The sequence below is a fragment of the Apostichopus japonicus genome, chromosome 23, assembly GCF_037975245.1.
Source record: "Apostichopus japonicus isolate 1M-3 chromosome 23, ASM3797524v1, whole genome shotgun sequence".
NCBI lineage: Eukaryota > Metazoa > Echinodermata > Holothuroidea > Aspidochirotida > Stichopodidae > Apostichopus > Apostichopus japonicus.
In genome coordinates this window covers 3,567,285-3,589,531 of record NC_092583.1, presented here as the reverse complement: position 1 = coordinate 3,589,531, position 22,247 = coordinate 3,567,285, and the positions used below count along the sequence as shown (strand labels likewise).

Genomic DNA, 22,247 nt, shown 5'->3' with positions numbered 1-22,247 from the left:
TTCAAAACGGCTTGTTATATGCAATGTGTAATTGAAAAAGGGTCTAGCGTGAGGAATTGTTCAACACCAAAAAGAATCTATAGTAGGCTACTCCCTCCTTTTCATGCACTACTTTCGGTTTAAAAATTGGGAAGGATTGTGGCTAATTAAAGAGTTCAAGCATGACTTGCAATCTTACTTTTTTTGTTGACAACTTCTTTTCCTGTTGTACCACTGTTGTCAGTGTTTGACAAAATCGTTGACAAAATAAGAAAAACTTGACTTGAATAAAGTGAGTTGTCTATAGTTGACTATGAAAAACAAAATGGATTACAGAGCACTATGGAATATAGTTCTTTAGGAGGTGTGTCCCATTTGTCGTAGGTAATTTTGCAATTGTTGTAGGTATGTCGCAATTGTAGTAGGTATGTTGCAATTGTCGTAGGTAATTTTGCAGTTGTCGTAGGTGGGTATTTCATCAGGAAGAGCTCTCTGGACTGATGTTTTATTAAATGTCCAACCATATGCCTATGGATACACTAGTACAAACATGTTGGGATTTTGTCATAAATGTCAGCTTACATAACAATCATTATGAGTTTGAACTTTGAACTTACAAAGTATCTATTGATAAATGTGCATGTGTAGTGCAAACCTGAGATTATTGCAGTAGATTTTCTATAATATGCCTGTGCATTCTATTATTGGTGTATATCTTTACAAAAAAAATATCCCATGCACCTGTGAATACCCTTGATTGTGAGAGAATTTACCCAAAATAAAGTCTAGATTTTTTATGATATGTCTGTATTTTTCTATGATTGGGATATATCTATTTACAAACAAAAAATATGGTTACTTATCACCAACTGTTAAACTGACCCTTAATTGATCTTGAGTGAATTCCCCCCCCCAAAAAAAAGCAAAATAAAGTAGCATATTTTCTATGATATATGTCTGTGTATTTGATTATTGGGATATACCAATACAAATCAACCCTGTGGTTATTGAAGTCTCAATATGTGTTTGCTGATGAATTTGGGAAAACAAACTTTCAAAGCAGATTTAATGTTTCTTATTCCAAATGCCATCTGACCAGGTGGGTTTAATGGAGAAAAGCTGTTGCAATCGAAAGAAAGAAATTTATTTTCTGTTGCCCTCATGGTGCGAACGATTTACCGTAAAATCACTGCGACCTCCCATATCAGCATGTTCATTACACAAAGTGTAACCTATATATACTCGTATCGTCCACTCGTAAGCCCTATACCTAACGGTCGTAAACAAAACAGGGAGATTTGATTGGCGAATGACCTGTTAGGCGGGTTTGCAAAATTTGAGTGAAGTTTGTAGAATCTACATAAATAATCTGGCAACTTTTATTCAGCTCAAAATGTATCACGACAGATAACTCAATAAAAATAATGACTATTAATGTGGAAATTTCATAGAACGGTGTTATTTTCACTTAGCTTTAAGGGCAGTTAGCTGGAAAGGTAAAATTTAAAATTTGGCAAACACATATTGAGACTTTATTCACCTGTGAAACCCTTGATCGTGACATGAATTCCAAAAGAAAGCAAAAGAAAATGACAGATTTTCTATGATATGTCTGTGTATTCTATTATTGGGATAGGGCATTGCAAAACACTTGTGGCAATTTATTTCCCCCTGTGATCTGCAGCTGTGATCATGAGCGAAACTCAACAGGAAGCACACATAAAAATGTGTGGGCGAACCTTTCTTTTGTGTTACAAATTTCACAATCCACTTGCTTTCAAGGGTCGTTTTTCACATTTCAAACTTCACGAGATATAAATGACAATAGGTTAAGAAAATCAGGTTTTCAGGGTTTATCAAAGGTTTCCAGCTATTTCTTTTTGTAACGTCCTATGTCCACAGGATTTCCTATAACTGTAGCAGCACTAATAATGTACAGCAGTCAATATCCCTTAAGAGTTAGTTAATAACAGGTTATGCATTCAGCACTAGTCGGGTTACATTGAGTCTTTCTTGAATCTTTTTCCATACTGAATACCATGTTATTCAATTAGTGTAGCCATTGACAAAACAGCTAAATTAGGTGTGAGGGAAAGTGCATAGGGCATCCCCACACATAGAGCTCCTTGAAAATATCAATTTCAGGATTAATAACTGTATTGGTGAAACTGCCATGTGCACAGCTTCCATTGAGCTGATCATTATGACACATTCGTGTGCACTTTATGATGAGAAGGACTTGGAAGTAATATAGTCCTGCAGTTGGCGGGGTCTTAGTTTTGCAGTAGGGTCTTAGTTTTGCAGTCACTAGGGTCAAAGTTTTGCAGCATTTGGGTCTTAGGTTTGCACTTGGTGGGGTCTCAGTTTTACAGTAGGGTCTTAGTTTTGCAGTTGGTGGGGTCTTAGTTTTGCAGCACTTGGGTCTTAGGTGTTGTTGGAGTAATTAGCTTTGCAGTAGGGTCTTCATTTTGCAGTCGATGGGGTCTTAGTTTTGCAGTAGGGTCTTAGGTTTGCAGTCAGTGGGGTCTTAGTTTTGCAGTCGTTGGGGTCTTAGTTTTGCAGTAGGGTCTTAGTTTTGCAGTTAGTAGTAGGGTCTTAGTTTTGCAGTTGGGTCTTAGTTTTGCTGCACTTGGGTCTTAGGTTTGCAGTCGGTGCAGTCTTAGTTTTGCAGTAGGGTCTTAGTTTTGCAGTTGCAGTTGGTAGGGTCTTAGTTTTGCAGTTGGTAGGGTCTTAGTTTTGCAGTTGGTAGGGTCTTAGTTTTGCAGTAGGGTCTTAGTTTTGCAGTCGGTGGGGTCTTAGTTTTGCAGTCAGTAGGGTGTTAGGTTTGCAGTCGTTGGGGTCTTAGTTTTGCAGTAGGGTCTTAGTTTTGCAGTAGGGTCTTAGTTTTGCAGTCGGTGGGGTCTTAGGTTTGTAGTAGGGACTTAGGTTGTATAGATCTTAGGTCTAGTTTTGTAGACTCCCCATCTGTTAATGAAATTTGCCAATATAATGTAGGCAGCATCATATACCTATTGCACTACAATATACCAGGAATGTGTTATTTAGATGGGATATATACAATGGAAAAAGCTCACTCTGAGACTAACTTGTTGCCAACAATCAGCTCCTTATTGTTTCTTTCCAAAACATTTGATCGTACACAAATCGGATATCAATCAGCCTGCACAATACCCTGAGTGGACTGCTACGGTCTGAGGGCAGTCTTAGACACCAGGTTCTACAATTTATATTGCCAATCGTTTTCTTCATATCCAAAATTAAATTGGTTTTGCCGCGAAATGACCCATTATTCAATGTACAAGATGTGATTCTTGACTTCCCACTGTTCGTTACTACTGTTATAAAACTCATGGATATGATGGGAATCTTTGGTAGTTGATCTTCGTGGCAACATGCATCCAAGTTTAGTCTTAAAAAAAAAAAAATTCTCCTGACCTTTCTGTCTTTGTCTTTCCCCAGTTTATTCCCTACCCCTTTTCCCTAATCCTCTCCTTGTTCCTCCACTGTTTATCTCCTACCTCTCCTCTTCCCCTGTTGGTTTCTTTAATTCTTTCTTCTCTCCATCCCTTGTCTACTAATCCTCTTACATCTATCTCTTGGTGTTCACCATGCTCATTAACCTGTCTGTATTCTGTGCATGTTTTTGTCCCTTCTGTTACTGTTACTTGTCATTTAGCCTTTGAAGAAGTCCTGCTAGGATTGAAACGTCAGGCTAACTTACTTTTACCCATTAATATTTTGTTATCATTTATCTCAAAGTTTATCATCCTTCCATGAGGCACTTATTAAAAATATCGACCGGCCGTTTTCTCTTGGATATCAAATGCATTGTCAACAGTTGAAGGTATCGTTCAACGTTATGTTAGGTGTGAAAACACACGCTTGATAAGAAGAGGGGATGGGATGGGGGGGGGGGTTGAAAATACCAACGAAAGAACTGACAAACAAGTGATGAAATCATCAAAAGGGATAAATTAAATTCAAGTATATATTGAAAGGATTTTAGAGGCGTAAGGAAACCATTGTTTATCCATCTAGAAAACACATTCCTGAATATACACTGAAACAAACCGGGTGTATTGACTCAATGAATAACATATAACATCAACATGTGATCTTAGCTAGCTGGCCATCAGATTTAGAGTGTTTGGTTGTTGGAATTGGAATTTATACAAGAGCATGCTATTCTAGCCTATTGACGCTAATTGTATAGGTCCATAAGTTCAATATCGGTAAGAAAGGTGGTCATTCCATTGTAGGCATTTGCCACCTGCATTGAACAATACTAGTTTTGTTTTGGTGACATATTTTGCCCTATTGTAGGGAACAAACATGATGTCCACCAACTCAAAACCAACTGGAAATATATAATATGTATATATAATATAATATTTATATATATATATGTATATGCAGCAACTGGATATATATGTATATATATATATATATACTGTATATATAAATGAAAATCGTAATGAGTTGGAAAATCAAGAAAGGTGAAAAACTTACCATATATATATATATATATATATATATATATATATATATATATATATATATAAAAAACTTACTATATATATACATATATATATATATATATATATGTATATGTATATGTATGTATATATATATATATATATATATATATATATATATATATATATATATATTAAGTACTGCATGGATTAATTCATTGCTGCTCATGCAGTTTGCAATTAATGTGACTGAAAGCACCCAAGATGAAGGGGTACACGTTGTCAGTCCGACACGTTTTCAGTTCGAAAATAAAATACACGTTTTTAGTCCGAAAAAACGAGTTTTCAGTCCGACACGTTTTCACTCCGAAAATAAAATCCACGTTATATATATATATATGAGACTTAATACGAAAGATTCAATCGATTTCTTTACTATCAGTTCGGGCTGTCACTGTTTATTGGTGATATTATGGCATTAAAACTGCTTTCATTCCCCAACTGAAAACGTGTATCTCATTTTCGGACTGAAAACGTGTATCTCATTTTCGGACTGAAAACGTGTATTTAATTTTCGGACTGAAAACGTGTATTTTATTTTCGGACTGAAATTTTGTCGGAATGAAAACTTGTCGGACTGAAAACTTGTCGGACTGAGGGGTGTACCCCAGATGAAGAAGCCAGAATGATATCAGTTGGTATTTTTGGTAGGATCCAATATAGGTGATGTCTCACTTACACATCACCCCCCCCTTCCCAAAATAAAAATTTGTTGCATGGAGAGAGAGTATGAACAACTGGTCCAAATATCATCCCGAAACCTGATCATCTCATTTAATTGTGTTGGTAGTAGGTGCGTAAAATTTTCCAATGTAGAGAACTTCATTTTGGAGATGAGTGCAGGCAGATGTAGACAAAAGTTGGTATAATGTGATAAGCATATTAAAACACAATACTACAGTACAGTAAAGACAAACAGTAGTCCAACTCAACCACCATTTTCTACTGTTGAGGGAAGGGGGGGCTATGATCTTATATGTCATCCACAGGACGGATAGCCCCTCGCCCTTTGAAATAAAGTGGTAAAGTTAAGCTATATTTTGCAACATTTGAAACTATGTTGAAGGATTTTATACTGTTCAGGTCGTACCTCACATACACGTTATATATCTATGTACTGTACACTAGGATTTTTTTGTAATAGTCTGTCTGCCAGTGGGGGGATGGGGGGACTGAGCCCTTCCCACCCCCTCCAGAAATAGTTGCACCCATGGTTGTAGAGAGCAGAAAGATTAAGTTCTGTCATTTCGAAGAGTAAAAAGAAAAGAAGACAATGAATTTTGAGCTACTACCAATTTTTATTAAAGTTGATAATTTTAGTTAACACCGACTTCCTTAATATCTGTGGATGTACGTGCTAATCATTGACTTGAAAAACTGTAGTAGATGTGCAGTATAACACTTACACAGGAAAAGGGTGTTACTGTTTAATTACTTCCTCTAAAACAATGGAAAAGAACAAAGAAATTCACAGAAACAATAGGATTGGAACCTGATCTGGGTTAAAAGCCAGACACTATCACTGAGCCATCCAACCGCAATTTCAGTTTCCTATGATGAATCCAACAGATGGTCGCATCAAATGAACCGTAAATGATCCCTTCATACCTGGTATGATCCCTAAATACATGGTATGATCCCTGAATACACTGTATGATCCCTGAATACATGGTACGATCCCTTAATACCTGGTATGATCCCTGCATACATGGTATGATCCCTGAATACACAGTACGATCCCTGAATACCCGGTATGATCCCTGAATACCCGGTATGATCCCTGAATACCCGGTATGATCCCTGAATACCCGGTATGATCCCTGAATACCCAGTATGATCCCTTAATACCCAGTATCATCCCTGAATACCCGGTATGATCCCTGAATACACAGTACGATCCCTGAATACACAGTACGATCCCTGAATACACAGTACGATCCCTGAATACCCGGTATGATCCCTGAATACCCAGTATCATCCCTGAATACCTGATATGATCCCTGAATACACGGTATGATCCCTGAATACAGGGTATGCAAGGTACTGTGGCTTCTGACTAGTGCCTCCAGCAAAGATATGGCCCCATAAGGATTGCTACCAACCGTTCTAGCCATAAATTTCTCTGCTTTTTTCCATTGTCTCAAATGTCCCTGTTAGTGTTCCATTATTCAAGCATTTACGTATATGCCTGTAAAATTCCCTTTCTCATTGTAAACATTCCAATTCAATTATTTTCTCTTCCTGTTTTCTTTGTTTTTTTTTCTTCTTTATCTGTCTGGCAGAACTGTTATCAATAGCATGTATGTGTAATAACTTTGCCATTCATGTAATTCTCATAATTGGTATGTGTCTTGCATTGATACTACCATTAAGTCAACATTTGCAATCAATATAGAATTTGCCTTTGTGTGTGTAAATATGTGCAAATTTGAACTTTCGATCAATTTGTGTCAATCTTTAGGTCTCCTCAGCTTAAGTGAGAAAAGAATGGATATTAAACTTAAGCCTTTCATTAAGCATAGATTGGCTTTTAAGTTGCCAGGTGCATGGAAAGACTGTTAAATGTAGGTGTTTATTAGACAAAAGTAATTAGCCCACATGAACAAGGAAGTAAGTACCACCAGCCCGCAACCAAACACGGCATAAAATATGAGGGTCTCAGAAATTACATTAACTGTAAGCATCACATAATTTCAGCTATAAACCACTGGATTAACACTACCATAAATAAGATTGATCCTTCCATAGTGAAATATTAAAATCAAAACAAGAAATATTAAAATTTAAAAAAAAATTATACAAAAATTCCATGGATTACTTGCATCACAACATTTTCGTACACAATCGGAGTAGCATCTTATTGTTTGTGTGTTCGTTACATCATCACAGTAGGGAATTTATGATACTGGACTTTCAAAAAGAATTTCAGATGAAAAGAGGAAAAAAATGTTTTATCTGGCAAGATGCCAATAATTCTTCCAGGAATGGTGGTGGCTCAGTGCCAAAAATAATTGATATATTGTCTCCTACACTTCGTATATGATAGGTCATGAAGAGTACATCTTTAATACCGTGACACACCCAGTCAATTTCTCACAGAGGAAGAGTGACACAGCTTTTTTTTTCCAAATGGGATTTAGACTTTGAGGAAGCATATGACTTTCATACCTTGAGGAAGCATATGACTTTCATACATTATTTTCTCCATTGTAAAGACTATATGGGTAAAAAGGTATATTAATATAAAGATCTTAATCATTTTTGTTTTTCTCTAGAAAATTTTAGATTGATCATGAATTATAATTATTTTCACAGCTACTTTTTACAGCAAATATTTATCCTTTTTTTTCAACATACACATATAAACATGAACCTGGTTTTCAGATGCTGCCAAAAATTTTCAAATAGCAGTGTTAAATAATAAAATTGGAGATTCTGAACGTGGCTATGAACTATGAATCAATCCCAGATTTGATGAGGTCATAGCTGTATAGACAATTATGTAATATTTCAGTGAGGTTATATATACTTTACACAACATGTAAGAGTATTACTGCAGGCATATCACAGTAATGAATTCATATTTACTAATTGCATTACTTTAACAGAACGGCCTTGATCCACATTGAAGTTTCGGGGGTGGGGGTGAGGGGAGGGGTGCATGATGCATGCACAAGTATGTATATAGCACAGGTAGACGGACATTCATATGCATTTGTCTAACAAGTAGCTCATTAAGACAACATGAGAACTCATGCCATTGTTTGCTATTACAATATAGAGAGCAATGCACTCAAGCCTGTAACCATGGTTGCATGACCTGAACAAGTCAAATTCTACCAATTCTAGCAACTGAACCAGACAGGGTGTTTTTTTTTCACTTTTTTTTTTACCATGATGATTTCAGCTCCTTAGTTGCAGTTGTTGATGCCAGTCTAGTATTTTACCAATTCTAGCAACTGAACCAGACAGAGGTTTTTTTTTAACCTATTCTAGCAACTGAACCAGACAGAGGGTGTTTTTTTTCCCCCTATTTTTTTATTTTACCTATTCTAGCAACTGAACCAGACAGAGGGTGTTTTTTTTCCCCCTATTTTTTTAATTTTACCTATTCTAGCAACTGAACCAGACAGAGGGTGTTTTTTTTTCCCCCTATTTTTTTTATTTACCTATTCTAGCAACTGAACCAGACAGAGGGTGTTTTTTTTCCCCCTATTTTTTTAATTTTACCTATTCTAGCAACTGAACCAGACAGAGGGTGTTTTTTTTTCCCCTATTTTTTTAATTTTACCTATTCTAGCAACTGAACCAGACAGAGGGTGTTTTTTTCCCCCCTATTTTTTTAATTTTACCTATTCTAGCAACTGAACCAGACAGAGGGTGTTTTTTTTTTTCCCTTATTTTTTTTGTACCATGATGATTTCAGCTCCTTAGTTGCAGATGTTGAAGTCTGTCTAGGATTTTGCCAATTCTAGCAACTGAACCAGAGAAAGGTTTTTTGGGGTTTTTTTCACCATGATGATTTCAGCTCATTAGTTGCAGTTGTTAAAAGGATTGTCTGGTGGCCCAAAGAAGTTACCTTAAAAAATAGTAAATAATTTTCCAAACATGTTGTCAAAGTATGAGAACGCTAATATTGCGTTTGACAGAGAAACGATTTTTTAATCGTTAAGGATAGACATTTCAAATATGATTTGAACAGTACAATACGTGACGTCAGCTCTGCCATAGCAGATTGCATCACAACCCACCCTCCGCACAGTACCTATACGGTAATCACAACAAAAACCCTGTTTGTATACAGATAAATTTCTTCCTTAATTTCCGGTGAAATTTCTTAGAAATTAGATATGTTTTCAAAAACTCCTTAAGCCGCCATGTACTAGATCGGTGGTTCCGTGGTCTTTGTGTAACACAAGGTAAATTTTAACAGCAGACTCTTCGTTGTTTAGGCTTTACATCGCGCTATCCAGCGCCAATGCGAAGAATGTTCGCATGTAGGCTATACTGAAACGTTGACAATCGGACAGTTCTGCGAAGCCTAAGCTTCTCAGTGCTACATTCTGCTCTGACAACGATTCCGATAAATTTCTTCCATAATTTCCGGTGAAATTTTTTATAAATTAGATATGATTTAAAAAACTCCTTAAGCCGCCATATACGTAGTAAATCAGTGGTTTCGTCTTCTTTCTGTAACATAAGATAAGTTTTAACACTAGACTCTTCGTTGTTTATACGTCGTGCTATCCAGCTCCAGCGCGAAGAATGTTAGCGCGTATAGGCTACTCTAACGTTTACAATCGGACAGTTCTGCGAAGTCTTAGTTAGCTGCTCCGTGCTACATTCTGCTCTGAAAACGATTCCGCCAAGTTTCATCTTTCGGTGTAACAAATACTTTTCAAGTTTCCTTTTACTGTTAATTTGATCCGTGAATTTTATTTCAGCGATTTCGAAGAACAGTTTATGAACTGTGGTTTGAGTGTGAGTGTATTATGTGCAACGCTATACAAGTACACCATCTGGGCATCGTAGGATATACGTTCGCGAGTATGTACGTTATATTAGGCAATCCAATGTGCATACACATGAGAGTGTATTTGTTGCGGAAATGGGAGTGCTATCTTCAAGTCGCCTGTTTTGCCTATCTGCAAGCACTACATCAATCACCATATTGAAGCGTTCGAACAAACGGTACTTTTGGTGAGAAACTGGTGAATTTGAAAACCAGATTTCTACAAGAGGAAAACGTCGAATGGGGACAATTTTTACATGGTTAGAAAGAGAAAAATAATAACTACAAGGACAATGTATCAAAAGCTAGCTTCCACCAGACAATTCCTTTAATGTCAGTCTAGGATTTTACCAATTCTAGCAACTGAACCAGAGAAAGGTTTTGGGGTTTTTTTTTTTTTTTAACCATGATGATTTCAGCTCCTTAGTTGCAGTTGTTAATGTCAGTCTAGGATTTTACCAATTCTAGCAACTGAACCAGAGAAAGGTTTTTTAGGTTTTTTGTTTTTTTTGTTTTTTAACATGATGATTTCAGCTCCTTAGTTGCAGCTGTTAATGTCAGTCTAGAATTTTACCTATTCTAGCAACTGAACCAGAAGGAGGGTGTTTTTTTTTCCTTATTTGTTGTTGTTGAATGGAACAAATCGACGAGCAATTGACCAATCAAATGGCTGGAATATAATTAGGTGTTGTATAATAAGCAATAACCATTGAAAACAAATAATATGTTACTAATGTTCTAAGGCCTTCTTTGTTTTACGATTGATGTCAGCTTCTCAGATATGAATTTGCTGAACCTTGCAGCTTCCTCAGTAAATTGCAGCTTTCTTTCAAACGTTCCATGAAGGTCCGCGAGACCAAAATTATAAAAGGTCCGCGACACCGAAGGTCTGCGAGACCAAGGTCCGCGAGACCGAAACTATTATTGGCCCGCGAGACCGAAACAATTACTAGGCCTATAATAGTGGTAAGACAAATATTCCTACCGGTAATATTACGTTGATAAAGCGCGTAATTTAAAAGAATTTACAGCCATTTCTTTTCATAGTGGATACCAGTGACTTGCACAAGGGGGCTGGGGTGGCTTGCATTGATACAAGGCGAAAGCCCCGCTCTCAAAAGTCTCGCCCCCCCATCCCCCCACACCCTGTGCCACTGTTCAATCTACAGTAGCCCAATACACACATAACACAATGTTAATTGGTGTTTAGAATGCACAGTTTGGTGTTGAGAATGCACTGCAGTACCCAGTAGACGCCTAGGCTTCTCACTGTCATTGCACTTGTGTATTGCGAAACGCCAGCTTAACAATGGTTACACGTACTGCTTAGCGTAACACTAACCATAATACTAGTGCCCTAACAATTAACATTAGTGCACGGTTTTGCCTCCACGTTTAAGGAATAACAGGTAGGCCGATGATGGCGGTTAATACTTCCATTCTTCTGTAGACCTTCTTGGGTGAGTTACAGTTAAAAGTTGTTTGGAAATTTTCACAAAAATTATTTTGTAGATCAATTTATTTGTGTCAGACTGATCGTATAAAACTATGCCAAGCAATGCTTACACTGTGCAAACAGCAAGCTGCTGTTGCTTCGCGGTTTCAAAATTGAATATGGTGTTGAAATCAAAGGTCAACTTAAACCTCATACAAAATGTACTGATTATTATAAATGGAAAAAATTGTCTTAGGCCTCCCAATTAACACGGAATAGTCGAAAATTTACCTGTTTTAACTTGACAGGTACCTGTCCTTCACTACAGGTTAACAGGTACCTGCTTAGAGCAACTGGTACCTATTAAACGAGTTGCTGTATTTGTTAAAAGCAACTGGTTTAACAGATGCCTGTTAAAACCAACTGGTACCTGTTGAATGCAACTGGTGTAACAGGTACCTGTTAAAGCAGTTGTTTTCAACAGGTGTATTACCTGTTAAAAGCAACTGGTTTAACAGGTACCTGTTGAAACCAACTGGTGTGTTAACAGCTTACAGGTAACATACCTGTTGCAACAGGAAATTAACTGGTATGAGCCAGTTTTGATCGCAATACCTGTTAAAACCAGTTGTCGTGAACAGGTACCTGTCAGTTCTTGTTAGTTCCAGTTAAAACCAGTTGAAATTTTAACAGGAATTTTCTTGTGGACGTCTCAATACATTTTCAAATTATTCATTGCAATGGAAGGAAATGACACAATTTCACAAGCTACATCGGTAAGACCAAAAGAAAGATACTATTCAAGAGAAGAACCTAACACAGACTAGGCCTAATGGTCATAAAGAAAACAGAGAGATTTGATTGGCCCATGATCTGTTAGACGGGGCTTGCAAATTTTGATGGAAGTTTGTAGAATCTACGAACTTGTTAGTAAATCTGGCGAATTTTATTCAGTTCAAAATGTTTAACAACGGATGACTCAGTAAAAGTAATGAATATTGATATGAAAATTGCATAGAACGGTGTCATTTTCACTGAACTTTTAGTGCAGTAAGCTGGAAAGGTCAAAGTTAAAAGTTAGCAAATTGAGACTTTAAGTCTTATAAGAAAAAATTCATAATTAACATTGTTTTATAAAAGCCTGTAATGTTGATAGCCGCCTCAGTGCAAAGAATCTCTGTGGTGCATAGACATTACACTTTCCATATCAATTGTTTTGTTCTGCAGTAGGGCCAGCTAAGATGTTATGCCCCCCCTCCGCTCCCTCCGTGGAGCCGGATCATTTTAAAAGGGGAGGGATTGATGGAAATTTGGGGGAAGGGAAGGTGCTTATGTGCAAAATGGTGAACACTATATTTTGCAACTTTGAATGTTGAAGAATTTTTGACTGTTTATAGGTCGTTTCAATTGTACCACAAATACATTTCTTGTTTTAAATTTATATATTATCTGTATGCTAGGATATTCTGTAATATTTATTGCCAGTGGGGTTCAAACACCACCTTTCCCAGATTTAATGTTTGGTTATACACCACTGATATGTAGATACCCCCCCCTCCCCCCTCTGCACCTTTTCCAGATTTTATGTATGGTTGTGCCACTGGTATGTATTTAGATCCTCCTGCTTGAACTCACGAAGAAGCCATCATTGGCTTATCAAAGCTGCAAGCTGACCGAAGACAATCTCTAAGATTCATATTTATCGTCCATGATTATGAATTGTCAACAACTCTGTAGCTGGACGACATACATTAATCTTGGAGTGACTCAAACTCGAGACCTTGTGATTGAAAGGCAACGGCTTTAACCACTGAGCTAACACTCCTTGTATGGAGGATGATATACACGATTACTGTACGTCTGAAGCCATGTTTGTCTGATCTTTTTGGACTTAAAATGACTTCTTAAAAGTTATTGCAATTTGAATATGAAACATGGCAACTACACTGCACACTGTTTCTGTAGGATGATATACACGATCTCTGTACATCTGAAGCCATGTTTGTCTGATTTGTGTGGATTTAAAATGACTTCTTAAAAGTTGTTGCAATTTGACTTTGAAATATGGGAACTACACTGCAGACTGTGTCTGGCAGTGCAGCTACATGTATCACATATAGTAGGTTAGTTAGTGAGTCAGACAGTCAGTTGTTAAGGGTCATGCAAAGTTTCTTTAGTCACAGCAATACTATGTAGCTGTGTATGATATTACTGCTGAATTGCCCTGTGCATGCCAATGACTAAATTGTGTGGAACTTTCACAAGCATAGGATATCAACTCTAAACTTGTGATGAATTTGACTATCAAATGTCCCTAAATTTAATTAATTAATTATTAAATTTTAAATAATTGCCTCCTCCCCTCCTCCTCCCCTACTCTCCTCTTCTCCCCTCACCAACTCACTCCATAAATATTAAAGGCATTGAAGACTCGCCCCAAACCCGGTGCGGCCATCTGAAAAAGTTAACTTTCTGTTGCATGCAAGTGACGTTTTGTTCGTGTCGCTACAAAACGCAGACAGTAATGAAATGTGATACCTTGTTATCTTAAGTTGGACTTGAGATTTCCTGTATAGTTTATACACTGTGTTGTGGGTATTGACCTTAGCTGTATGTACTGACTGTACACTAGTGTCTAATTACCGACGGTAGCAAGCTGTGTGTGTATTTCCTGGGATAGATTGTGGTGTCTAACACTTCTGTTACACCTCATTAGAAACTAGGTCAGATTACCGGCATTAGACGTTTCTTTTTGCGCGAGTCTTCACACCCTTTAAAGATGAATAAAATTAGAAGAGGATTGCAAGTTGTGTCACCCCTAACTGAAGTATTACAGAGGACAGGTCCATTTTACCCCTGTAGATATAATTATGCCATCCTTTTCCATGAAAAATTTGACAAAATTAGTCAGTTATTAAATGATATAAAAGATTCATTATGACACTTAAATTCAATATAGCATGCATGGACATGGAACCTGGCCAAAATTTTCTCAAACTTTGAAAGTTTAAAATGATCACAGTCTCAGAGGTCCTATTAAATTCACTCTTTAGAATTTCAGAATCATATCAATTCACTACGATGAATTAAATTGCCATAATTATTTAGAATTTCCAAACTGATAGATATATAAATCCAATTATGCTTTATAAATGAAGTAAATGAACAATGGACAACTGTCTGGGAATTTATCAAGACGACCGGAAAAGAAAATTTTCTTTGCACTAGATTCCCATTCCTAGTATGTTATGCTGATAGATATGATTGTGCACTTCAGGCTGCATGGTAACAGCCACAACTTCTATTCACTGGAATGGCAGAGACCATTTTGCTCCATCCAAACTTGACATGCACATCACATGTGCCTAACATGTACATTACATGTGACTGACCACCGTTGCCCATATGACAAACATTCCTCCAGGAGATCTGCATAGAGCCATACTAGTATGGGTAAAGGCAGCATTATGTGCATGGTGGTAGGGTGACATACAGGTGATTGGTTTATGTTAGCTTAAGCACTTCCTCATCAGCAGTAAATCTGTGAAGGAAAACAATCAGAGGAACTCTTCGATTGCATGATGACCATTCTTAAAAAATATGTTGAATGATATATATACATATATATTGTGTCATTACATTTTGGTAATGAAGGATACTGGTGGGAAAAGAAAAAAACAAATATTAATTGTGAAAGGTATTCTCGTATTGCAACAGAAACCATATTACATGGTATTTCGTCTGTTTCCAAAATATTAATGTCGGTTGCCGGAAGTAATTGTTTGTGGAAACTTTGAAAAAGAAGTTTATAATGAAAACGGAGGAAGCTTTCACTTCAACATTATATGTGCTCATTGTGTGTTTGTTTGTGTATAACTGTGAATTTACACTGTTTTGTGGATATCGAACTCAGACAGGACAGCGACTTAAAAGCTTGGTGTGACAGCCAGGTGGTCTAGCTTGCTTCAATAGTTATTACTGGTAAGGCAATTCATCGTGAAGAAATAACGAGTGAGTATTCTACGCATTTTATGCATGCTAATAACAATCGTATATCGTCATGGCGAGATGTTCTGATTATGATTCTGTATGTGTTTTTGAACCAATGCTCAATTTGAATAAGACACTTTGGGCCAACACCCCACTCTCTTCTAAAATCATTAGACCACCTCTGGTCCTTCCATAAAGGTTGAACAGGCTTCTATGAATATATCAGTCAGGGAAAATGTTTGAGTCCCTCCCCTTCCCAGCCCCATCCACCCCTCCTCCCACCTGTTGAAATCCATGCACATGTCACTGCATCAGGTACAGGTTGATATTCAGTAATTAGCCATCGACTTGACTGCTCAGTTCCTCAATTCTTTTGATTGCAGCGAAGGCGTGATATCAGGCCATTTAACATGAAAGCCCCTCCATATAAGAGCCATGTGAATCTATCCAGTGTTCACATGCATGTTGCATGTGCCTCGTTACTGTTGCCCATGTGATCACACACCTGAACCATGAGGGAGATGCATGACCCATGGCCACTCTTATAAGCAATTCAAGATATCACTTTCAGGCATAGTCTGTATAGAAGCTATTATTATTATTTTTTACTCCTGGAATCTAACTTCACTTCCTCGTTCAAATAGTCAGCTGTTTAATAAGGAATGGAGAATCTAAGTGATGGGATAATTGAGCAACTAATTGCTTAAACACAATATTTAACGATTTGAAAATAGATTGAGTAAAGAGTGATTATGTTTTATGTAAGCTATAATGATTTTAAGTTCCCAGGTGGGAGTATTTAAATCCATCAGGTAACACTTCCTCTAGTCTTTACAGTTAGCTGAAATATTATGGAATGGAAGAATTAAGTAAGAAAATTGAAGCAACTGGTTACTTTTATATGAAATATTGACTGATTCCAGAGATAAGATCAAAACAGAAAGCTCGCTGATAGAGCATCAGTGAGTCATACTGTACAAAGGTAGTTTAGCTAGCTATATGACTTGTTGAAAATCTTAGTTGGTTTGAAAAGTTGAACCAGTGTTTCTTAAATGGGCAGAGGGAGTGGGAATTTCCCAAGGGGGGGGGACTTTTTGTACTTCAGTGGGGGACTTTTTGTCTCTCCTTAACAATACGCAAGTCTACACATGCCCATTGTCCCCAGGCATTCTCTCTGCTGTGAAATTGTGATATATTTTTCAGAATGGGGAATTACCCTAGGGAGGCTTGACGAAATGTTCCACCAGCTGATTTGGCATATAAGCAATAAAACATTCCCCACTTTTGGAAAAGGAAAGTTAAGTGAATATGATTTACAGCCATCAGAGTTTCTTTTAAGTTTTAATACACACTGTTCTCTTTGACCAATCAAATGTAACTTATATGCCACCCTTTCTTTTACCCTTTAGCTTTTTTTTCACCCTTCTTCTTTTTCTGTTTTTCTGGGTTTTTTTAATGAGCATTTTTCTGTTAAACCCCTTTTCTTTACTTTACGATTCAATGGCAGCTCAGGGTTGAGATCAGGCCATTTAACAAAAAAGACCCTCCTCCATATAAGAGCCATGTGAATCTATCCAGTGTTCACATGCATGTAACATGTGCCTCATCACTGTTGCCCATGTGATCAGACACCAGAACCATGAGGGAGATGCATGACCCATGGCCACTCTTAGCAAGTATACATACCACTTTCAGGCATAGTCTGTATATAAGCTATTATTATTTACACCTGGAATCTAACTTCACTTCCTCATTCAAATAGTAAGCTGTTTAATAAGGAATGGAGAATCTAAGTGATGGGATAATTGAGCAACTTATTGCTTCAACACAATATTTAACACTTTGAAAATAGATTGAGTAAAGAGTGATTATGTTTTATGTAAGCTATAATGATTTTAAGTTCCCAGGTGGGAGTATTTAAATCCATCAGGTAACACTTCCTCTAGTCTTTACAGTTAGCTGAAATATTATGGAATGGAAGAATTAAGTAAGAAAATTGAAGCAACTGGTTACTTTTATATGAAATATTGACTGATTCCAGAGATAAGATCAAAACAGAAAGCTCGCTGATAGAGCATCAGTGAGTCATACTGTACAAAGGTAGTTTAGCTAGCTATATGACTTGTTGAAAATCTTAGTTGGTTTGAAAAGTTGAACCAGTGTTTCTTAACTGGGCAGAGGGAGTGGGAATTTCCCAAGGGGGGGGGACTTTTTGTACTTCAGTGGGGGACTTTTTGTCTCTCCTTAACAATACGCAAGTCTACACATGCCCATTGTCCCCAGGCATTCTCTCTGCTGTGAAATTGTGATATATTTTTCAGAATGGGGAATTACCCTAGGGAGGCTTGACGAAATGTTCCACCAGCTGATTTGGCATATAAGCAATAAAACATTCCCCACTTTTGGAAAAGGAAAGTTAAGTGAATATGATTTACAGCCATCAGAGTTTCTTTTAAGTTTTAATACACACTGTTCTCTTTGACCAATCAAATGTAACTTATATGCCACCCTTTCTTTTACCCTTTAGCTTTTTTTTCACCCTTTTTCTTTTTCTGTTTTTCTGGGTTTTTTTAATGAGCATTTTTCTGTTAAACCCCTTTTCTTTACTTTACGATTCAATGGCAGCTCAGGGTTGAGATCAGGCCATTTAACAAAAAATTTCCTCCTCCATATAAGAGCCATGTGAATCTATCCAGTGTTCACATGCATGTAACATGTGCCTCATCACTGTTGCCCATGTGATCAGACACCAGAACCATGAGGGAGATGCATGACCCATGGCCACTCTTAGCAAGTATACATACCACTTTCAGGCATAGTCTGTATATAAGCTATTATTATTTACACCTGGAATCTAACTTCACTTCCTCATTCAAATAGTAAGCTGTTTAATAAGGAATGGAGAATCTAAGTGATGGGATAATTGAGCAACTTATTGCTTCAACACAATATTTAACACTTTGAAAATAGATTGAGTAAAGAGTGATTATGTTTTATGTAAGCTATAATGATTTTAAGTTCCCAGGTGGGAGTATTTAAATCCATCAGGTAACACTTCCTCTAGTCTTTACAGTTAGCTGAAATATTATGGAATGGAAGAATTAAGTAAGAAAATTGAAGCAACTGGTTACTTTTATATGAAATATTGACTGATTCCAGAGATAAGATCAAAACAGAAAGCTCGCTGATAGAGCATCAGTGAGTCATACTGTACAAAGGTAGTTTAGCTAGCTATATGACTTGTTGAAAATCTTAGTTGGTTTGAAAAGTTGAACCAGTGTTTCTTAACTGGGCAGAGGGAGTGGGAATTTCCCAAGGGGGGGGGGACTTTTTGTACTTCAGTGGGGGACTTTTTGTCTCTCCTTAACAATACGCAAGTCTACACATGCCCATTGTCCCCAGGCATTCTCTCTGCTGTGAAATTGTGATATATTTTTCAGAATGGGGAATTACCCTAGGGAGGCTTGACGAAATGTTCCACCAGCTGATTTGGCATATAAGCAATAAAACATTCCCCACTTTTGGAAAAGGAAAGTTAAGTGAATATGATTTACAGCCATCAGAGTTTCTTTTAAGTTTTAATACACACTGTTCTCTTTGACCAATCAAATGTAACTTATATGCCACCCTTTCTTTTACCCTTTAGCTTTTTTTTCACCCTTCTTCTTTTTCTGTTTTTCTGGGTTTTTTTAATGAGCATTTTTCTGTTAAACCCCTTTTCTTTACTTTACGATTCAATGGCAGCTCAGGGTTGAGATCAGGCCATTTAACAAAAAAGACCCTCCTCCATATAAGAGCCATGTGAATCTATCCAGTGTTCACATGCATGTAACATGTGCCTCATCACTGTTGCCCATGTGATCAGACACCAGAACCATGAGGGAGATGCATGACCCATGGCCACTCTTAGCAAGTATACATACCACTTTCAGGCATAGTCTGTATATAAGCTATTATTATTTACACCTGGAATCTAACTTCACTTCCTCATTCAAATAGTAAGCTGTTTAATAAGGAATGGAGAATCTAAGTGATGGGATAATTGAGCAACTTATTGCTTCAACACAATATTTAACACTTTGAAAATAGATTGAGTAAAGAGTGATTATGTTTTATGTAAGCTATAATGATTTTAAGTTCCCAGGTGGGAGTATTTAAATCCATCAGGTAACACTTCCTCTAGTCTTTACAGTTAGCTGAAATATTATGGAATGGAAGAATTAAGTAAGAAAATTGAAGCAACTGGTTACTTTTATATGAAATATTGACTGATTCCAGAGATAAGATCAAAACAGAAAGCTCGCTGATAGAGCATCAGTGAGTCATACTGTACAAAGGTAGTTTAGCTAGCTATATGACTTGTTGAAAATCTTAGTTGGTTTGAAAAGTTGAACCAGTGTTTCTTAACTGGGCAGAGGGAGTGGGAATTTCCCAAGGGGGGGGGGACTTTTTGTACTTCAGTGGGGGACTTTTTGTCTCTCCTTAACAATACGCAAGTCTACACATGCCCATTGTCCCCAGGCATTCTCTCTGCTGTGAAATTGTGATATATTTTTCAGAATGGGGAATTACCCTAGGGAGGCTTGACGAAATGTTCCACCAGCTGATTTGGCATATAAGCAATAAAACATTCCCCACTTTTGGAAAAGGAAAGTTAAGTGAATATGATTTACAGCCATCAGAGTTTCTTTTAAGTTTTAATACACACTGTTCTCTTTGACCAATCAAATGTAACTTATATGCCACCCTTTCTTTTACCCTTTAGCTTTTTTTTCACCCTTCTTCTTTTTCTGTTTTTCTGGGTTTTTTTAATGAGCATTTTTCTGTTAAACCCCTTTTCTTTACTTTACAATTCAATGGCAGCTCAGGGTTGAGATCAGGCCATTTAACAAAAAAGACCCTCCTCCATGTAAGAGCCATGTGAATCTATCCAGTGTTCACATGCATGTAACATGTGCCTCATCACTGTTGTCCATGTGATCAGACACCAGAACTATGAGGGAGATGCATGACCCATGGCCACTCTTATAAGCAATTCAAGATATCACTTTGAGGCATAGTCTGTATAGAAGCTATTATTATTTACACCTGGAATTTAACTTCACTTCCTCGTTCAAACACAAGCTGTTTAATAAGGAATGTAGAATCTAAGTGATGGGATAATTGAGCAACTAATTGCTTAAACACAATATTTAACGATTTGAAAATAAATTAAGTAAAGAGTGATTATGTTGTATGTAAGCTATAATGATTTTTAAGTTTTCAGGTGGGAGTATTTAAATCCATCAGGTAACACTTCCTCTAGTCTTTACAGTTAGCTGAAATATTATGGAATGGAAGAATTAAGTGAGAAAATTGAAGCAACTGGTAACTTTCATATGAAATATTGACTGATTCCAGAGATAAGATCAAAACAGAAAGCTCGCTGATAGAGCATCAGTGAGTCATACTGTACAAAGGTAGTTTAGCTAGCTATATGACTTGTTGAAAATCTTAGTTGGTTTGAAAAGTTGAACCAGTGTTTCTTAACTGTGCAGAGGGAGTGAGAATTTCCCAAGGGGGGGGGGACTTTTTGTACTTCAGTGGGGGACTTTTTGTCTCTCCTTAACAATACGCAAGTCTACACATGCCCATTGTCCCCAGGCATTCTCTCTGCTGTGAAATTGTGATATATTTTTCAGAATGGGGAATTACCCTAGGGAGGCTGATTTGGCATATAAGCAATAAAACATTCCCCACTTTTGGAAAAGGAAAGTTAAGTGAATATGATTTACAGCCATCAGAGTTTCTTTTAAGTTTTAATACACACTGTTCTCTTTGACCAATCAAATGTAACTTATATGCCACCCTTTCTTTTACCCTTTAGCTTTTTTTTTCACCCTTCTTCTTTTTCTGTTTTTCTGGGTTTTTTTAATGAGCATTTTTCTGTTAAACCCCTTTTCTTTACTTTACGATTCAATGGCAGCTCAGGGTTGAGATCAGGCCATTTAACAAAAAAGACCCTCCTCCATATAAGAGCCATGTGAATCTATCCAGTGTTCACATGCATGTAACATGTGCCTCATCACTGTTGTCCATGTGATCAGACACCAGATTCCATGAGGGAGATGCATGACCCATGGCCACTCTTATAAGCAATTCAAGATATCACTTTCAGGCATAGTCTGTATAGAAGCTATTATTATTTACACCTGGAATTTAACTTCACTTCCTCGTTCAAACACAAGCTGTTTAATAAGGAATGTAGAATCTAAGTGATGGGATAATTGAGCAACTAATTGCTTAAACACAATATTTAACGATTTGAAAATAAATTAAGTAAAGAGTGATTATGTTGTATGTAAGCTATAATGATTTTTAAGTTTTCAGGTGGGAGTATTTAAATCCATCAGGTAACACTTCCTCTAGTCTTTACAGTTAGCTGAAATATTATGGAATGGAAGAATTAAGTAAGAAAATTGAAGCAACTGGTTACTTTTATATGAAATATTGACTGATTCCAGAGATACTGTAAGATCAAAACAGAAAGCTCGCTGATAGAGCATCAGTGAGTCATACTGTACAAAGGTAGTTTAGCTAGCTATATGACTTGTTGAAAATCTTAGTTGGTTTGAAAAGTTGAACCAGTGTTTCTTAACTGGGCAGAGGGAGTGGGAATTTCCCAAGGGGGGGGGGGACTTTTTGTACTTCAGTGGGGGACTTTTTGTCTCTCCTTAACAATACACAAGTCTACACATGCCCATTGTCCCCAGGCATTCTCTCTGCTGTGAAATTGTGATATATTTTTCAGAATGGG

At 37.0% G+C, this 22,247-nt stretch overlaps 1 protein-coding gene and 1 long non-coding RNA gene across 13 annotated transcripts in view; one reads left to right on the top strand and one right to left on the bottom strand.

Moving 5' to 3' along the window:
* Positions 1-22,247, top strand: part of LOC139964995 (uncharacterized) — a 202,447-nt gene that overhangs the window by 111,385 nt on the left and 68,815 nt on the right. The window lies entirely within an intron of this gene.
* LOC139964998 (uncharacterized) overlaps positions 1-22,247 on the bottom strand; it is a 121,123-nt gene that overhangs the window by 69,312 nt on the left and 29,564 nt on the right. Inside the window, exon 5 of one of the 11 annotated variants that reach the window (XR_011792138.1) lies at positions 14,854-15,002. The exons of the other annotated variants lie outside the window; for them this stretch is intronic. This is a non-coding gene — a long non-coding RNA (uncharacterized lncRNA). The remainder of the gene's footprint in view (positions 1-14,853; positions 15,003-22,247) is intronic. 11 annotated transcript variants of the gene reach the window in all.